Source organism: Octopus sinensis, linkage group LG9 (assembly GCF_006345805.1).
Source record: "Octopus sinensis linkage group LG9, ASM634580v1, whole genome shotgun sequence".
In the NCBI taxonomy this organism is placed as follows: domain Eukaryota; kingdom Metazoa; phylum Mollusca; class Cephalopoda; order Octopoda; family Octopodidae; genus Octopus; species Octopus sinensis.
This window is the reverse complement of record NC_043005.1, coordinates 41,610,021-41,616,020: the sequence shown is the minus strand read 5'-3', so window position 1 is coordinate 41,616,020 and position 6,000 is coordinate 41,610,021. Positions and strand designations below refer to the sequence as shown.

General features: G+C 37.0%; 1 protein-coding gene across 9 annotated transcripts in view; it reads right to left on the bottom strand.

The window, feature by feature from the left end:
- The window catches only part of LOC115215828, a 61,426-nt gene that overhangs the window by 34,583 nt on the left and 20,843 nt on the right, over positions 1–6,000 (bottom strand). For 3 of the 9 annotated variants that reach the window (XM_029785151.2, XM_029785150.2, XM_036505931.1), the window contains exon 2: positions 1,592–1,653. The exons of 4 other annotated variants lie outside the window; for them this stretch is intronic. The gene's annotated coding sequence lies outside the window, so the exon portion shown is untranslated. Of the gene's footprint in view, positions 1–1,591; positions 1,654–6,000 lie in introns of those variants that run through there. 2 more of the 9 variants (XM_029785154.2, XM_036505932.1) reach the window with 2 other exon arrangements.

The window sequence follows — 6,000 nt, the reverse complement described above, 5'->3', positions numbered from 1 at the left end:
TTTTTTTCTTCTTACACAAACCTCTTACTCCATCTTAGCCCGTGCTCTTTCTCACCACACGCGCGTGCGCACACATAAGCACATACCTACATACACACAGGCACGCATGCAGACACACATAAGTAATGCCGTATATGGCCACACGTGTATGTGGTTGCGTATATATGCGTGTGTGTGTGTGTGTGCGTCAGTTTAAAATGTCATTCGTCCAATAAGCAGTATGTGTACTCTATATATATATGTAATCATAACTATATATATATATATAGATACACATATGTATATGTATGTATTTATATCTAAACGAATATTTCTAAATATCGGCCATATACATATATATATATATACATACACACGCACACACATATATACACACATACACAGCGGGCGCCTGTGTGTGTGTGTGTGTGTGTTGGAGTGTGCGTGTGCAATACATCATAAATATACAAGTTCGTATATGCCTGTACTCACAAATGTCCACATGTATTGATAAATATGTGTACGGTGAAACCAAATTTCAATTTCGCAGGAACCAATATATTTGTCTACTTACCTTTACAGTTGACAGATGATTTATTTCTCCTATGTCATTGAGCAAATTCCTTCGCCATAGTCATGTTTCATACCATATCACGATAGTATATTAAAATTCCGATCTTCATTGAAAATACGTGTAACACAAAACGCGCTGCGAGGTGATGAATCTTCATATACAATAGCTTGGAAAAGCTTATGTCTTCCAGAATACACATTCGAGTGCAGATATATTTCTATTCACGCATTTATCTCTATATAATGTGCTTAATGCTACATACACGTACAAGCACACACGCGGATACAAGTACAAATGGACGCAGAAGCTCGTAAATGTATAGTGATATACGCATGCAACGGGGCGCATACAAATCCAAGCATAAATACCACATCAAACTGGCTATGTTCTAACATTATTGTTCAAAAGGGATGTCGTATTTCAGAAAAATATTTCCCAGAAATATTATGCAGGCAGTTAACAGACGTGAAAACTAAATAGCTTTTATCTAAATACCCAAATTACATAAGAACATTTAATAGCAACGACATTGACGAACTGGGATTAACGCTGATAAGAAGTAACCCTAATTTGAATATTCATAGCGTTATTATATTTAGCTTTCTTCCTCGCTGTTCTGGACCTTGAAATCATATACGCCAAGTAGTAAGAAAAATACTTGTCTTGGAAATGACTGTTTTAAAACTATTACGACGCTAAACGCTCCCAGTATATGGCGGACGTATAGTATAACAAAAGTAGTCATGAAATTTGCATTTACTGCAATATGGGATATATATGATAGAATAGCATATTATATATATGAGTATTTGTGTGTGTGTGTATATATATATATATATATATATACATATATATAGTTATACATATATATACATATATATACATATATATTCATATGTATGTATATATATGTGCGTGTATATATATATATATATATATATATATAGGCATAGATAGATAGATAGATAGATAGATAGATAGATAGATAGATAGATGAAAGCTGTATTGACAGAGATGTTACATTGTTGGATAAAATACCTTACGGCGCTCCTGCACCCCAGGATCAATTCTCTGCTGTGGTCAACTTCGCATTTGAACTTCTGTAGATTGACAAATGAAATACGAATTATGGAATGGATTTTTCTTTCTCCTTCAAGCTATTTTTCGCTCTCTTTTTCTTTCTCTCTCTCTCTTTCTCTCTCGCTCTCTTTCTCTTTCTCTCGCTCTCTATCCTGGAGAAATTGGTTGCGACCGGATTTCAAGAGGAACAGGTCCCACCGTGTTTATAGGTTCAAAAACACTTATTGTACGACGGCCACCCCATAACTTCATCAGGTGTTGATGTCTCTACCTAAGACAGATGACGTCTACATCTTCAAATGTATGGAGTCTCTCTCAATCACAGACATACATACATATATTATACATACATTTATATAAATGCATTCGATTTGATTCGTATACACCAGATATAATCTATTGGAGATAGAATGAAAATTTGTATTCCACGGATTCTCCATGGAAGATCCCTGAGTTGAAAACATACACACAATCACCAACTATGGAATACACAGATGTACACATATAGACAATAATGAGGCACACACACTTGTGGACCTCAAGTGACATGCACACCTACTAAAGGAGTGCAAGTTTATCCATAAGCACCAACTAATTCAGATAATGACAAATCTTAAAAGTAAGCTTGACTTAAGCAAAAGAACACTCGGACTTTGCGACTGACTTGAATTCTGCAAAGATAACTTAAATTCAGACATACATACATGCATACATACATACATACATACATACATACATACATACATACATACATACAACATACATACATACATACATACACAGTAGGCATCCTTCGGTCTCCATAGACCATGGCTCTGCGCCCGAAGAAATTGTGTGGGCTTGTACAGCTGTGGCTGTACAAGCCCACACGAGAGTGGTAGTCACGCATACAGTGACTTCATTTGAAGGAGCTCTCTACCGGCGCTACTAGTTTTCCTTCCGTTGAATGCGCTTTTCTTTGGTGGGGAGTTCCTATTTCTCTTCTGCTCCCTTCATCCCATTCGCAGTGTTTGTCTCCAGCGTCGGCGATCATTTGCGACCTCTTCCCATCTCAAGACGTCCAGATCTATTGACTTCATATCTCTCTTGCAGACGTCCTTGAAACGAATATGAGGTTGTGTCCGTGCTCTTGTGCCGGTGACCAGCTCCCCACACTGGAAGTGTTTTGGGGATCCTCCCATCCAGCATGCGATGTACATGACCGAGTCAGCACAAACCGTGCTGCTGGAGCAGGGTGCGTATACCGGGTATCTTGGTGCGGTTGAAGACTTCGGTGTTGTTGATGTAGTCGGTCCACTTGATATCCAAGGTGCGTCTTAAATTACGAAGCTGGAAGACGTTGAGACGTCGCTCCTGTCTGGAGTAGAGGCTCCATGTCTCAATACCGTGAAGTAGCGTACTGATGACGCACGGCTTATAGACAACACTCTTGATGTTTGCAGCCATGTTTTTGTTTTTCAGACTCTCTTTGTGAGCCTGGCAAATGTGGATGATACTCGTCCAATTCACCTGCAAATCTCAGGGTCTAGGTAAAGGTTGCCAGAAACGGTAGAGCCGAGGTAGGTGAATTCATGGACTACCAGCAGCTTGTAGTTGTTGGCTCAGTACGTTGGTCTTCTTCAGGCTGATTGCCAGGCTGAATTCATGACAAGCCTTTCAGGATTTATCCATGAGGTGTTGCATTTGCTCCTCAGAGTGCGCTGTCAGTGTTGCGTCCTCCATTAACAGCATTCCTGTTTTGCCTTCAGCCTCGACAGACATACATACGTACGTACATACATGCATACATGCATAGATACGTACGTAAATACACACACACACACACACTCACACACACACACACACACACGATGCCATCAGCACAAGATTTGAAAGCGGAGAGAATAACTATTTTTTTTTTTTTTGAAGAAATTTTCTCAGGAGCAAAACTAACGTAAAGAAGCCTAGATTAGCAAACGGTTGTTTTTCTTTTTATTCCCATCAAAACTTCTGCCATGTGCAAATAAAATAGGCCTGAAGTAGGTATTTGGGGATACTAAAAAATATCATGTGTAGACATGAAGTTTAACTGTCCTGAAGTGGCGAACATCTCGAATATTTCTGGACAACTGCTTTGAAAAATGCTGCTCCTCTAATCCGATTATACATAAACGATTATATCAATAAACATTGGTGCCTTTGATTATGTTAGTAAAAGTCTAAATCTCAATTTAGAAAAGCCATGATTTTCAAGCAAAGAAAGAGACCGGCTAATGTAACAGTAAAAACATATTAAAAAGGAACATTCAGATTACATATCTACAACGTCTACAATCTGAAAACAACTAGTAAACAATGTGCAACAATTATCGCATAAATTCCACCTCCTGTTACTAGTTGTTTGCAGATTGTAGACGTTGAAGATATGTAATCCGAATGTTTAAAATGCTAAGGCAGATATTGCAAATGAAAATGACTAAGTTTAGACCATTTGCTGTTTTAGAAGATTTGTATTATAAGCAGCGATGGTGATATAATGATTCAATATTCCGCTAAGAATTCTCAGAGACAAGCTTAGCAAGGGTGGCATACAGTGGTGGATAGAATGATTCTGACGAAGAAGCCGGGTGCATTGCCTTGCGTAATTGAACCTACAGGCTTACGTTATTGAGGTTCGTCGGCTTACTGAACCACTTTATATCATACAAAGCTTAAAAATACTCGTTCATTCTCTGCGTTACTTTCCTTTATGATTTGTGTGTGTGTGTGTGTGGTGTGTGTGTGTGTGTATGTGTGTGTGTGTGTGTGTGTGTGTGTGTGTGTGTGTGTGTGTTTAGGTCTTTCAACATATAAACAGCCCAACACTGACTTTAAAAAAATAACTTTCACATTGAACAATTTATGAAGGTACGTGCATGTTAACAAATATTTTTACCGGCAATGTAGCGACGGAAAAAATAGACATAGTTATTATAAAGTTTAAAAGCTTTTAATGAATTTTTCTTTACTCGGTATTTTGAAAGCATATATGCGTTTTTTTTTAAATGTCTTTCTTATCTATTAAGTGATTTCGTAAATATTTCTTTCGGAGGTAAGTTTGTACTCCCAAGCTGGAACTTTCAACGATAAACGTCAAGGTGAATAAGTATGTAGATTATTTTTTTCATTTATCAGAGCCTTTTTTCTATCTGCATTATAGGACAAAATGCAGCAGTCTAACTCACTTGTTAGAAACAACGTCGTAATATTTGTTGACACGTCTACATTCAGTCTTCCTGTGCACGCGAACAGTGATATTTGAAATATCTAACATAACCAATACGATGGCTTAATATTTATATGTACAAAGGCAATGTGCTGGCAGAAGCGTTAGCACGCTAAACAAAAATGTTTAGCGGCATTTCGTCCGTCTTCACGTTCTGGGTTCAAATTCCACTGAATTCGACTTTGACCTTCATCAGGTTTGATGAAATAAATACCAGTTGAGTACTGGGTTCGATGTAATCGACGAACTCCCTGTCCCGAAATTTCTGACCGTGTGCCAAAATTTGAAACCAATAGCTATGTTAAAAATTTGACTATTACTGAGAATGGAAATGAGAATATGGAGGGCATCCATGGCTTTGTAGAAGATAAATAAATTTTTAAATGCCATATAATTTTCGACGAAATTTTGATGTTGAGTGTAACAACTTCCTAGAATACCATCCAATAATATGCTCCGTGACTTTTCAAATCACTCCTGTTTTGCGCTTAAAGATATCATGAAAACAACATGATTGATTCGATATCCATGATATTTAATTAAATGCTTTTCATTCTTGACAATAGATATGAATATATTACTCATACATTTTATATGTAGGTAGAAATATGGCTGTAACTACGAAGTCTGCTTCTCGACCATGTGGTAGGAACTAAATGAATTTATGCAGCCGTCCGTCGTATAGGGGTGTGTAAGTTGTGTTGTATAAGTCAACAGGTATTAGGAGAATTCAATTTGCATAAAGGATGAAATATTACTTATAAGGCGGTGAGCTGGCAGAATCGTAAGCCGGCTGGGCAAAATGCATAGGGGGTTTTCGTCCGTTTCTGAGTTGAAATTCTGCTGAGGTTGACTTTACTTTTCATTCTCTTGGGGTCAATAAAATAAGTACCAGTTGAGTACTAGTGGATTGGGATCGATGTAATCGACTTATTCTCTCCCCCAAAGTGACTGGGTCGTGCTAAAATTTTAAACCAATATAACTTAGTTAAAAAATACAATTACCCATAATATCAGTATATATATATATATATAATATATATATATATATATATATATATATATATATATATATATATATATATATATATATACGTACATACATAAATATATTCATGCATAT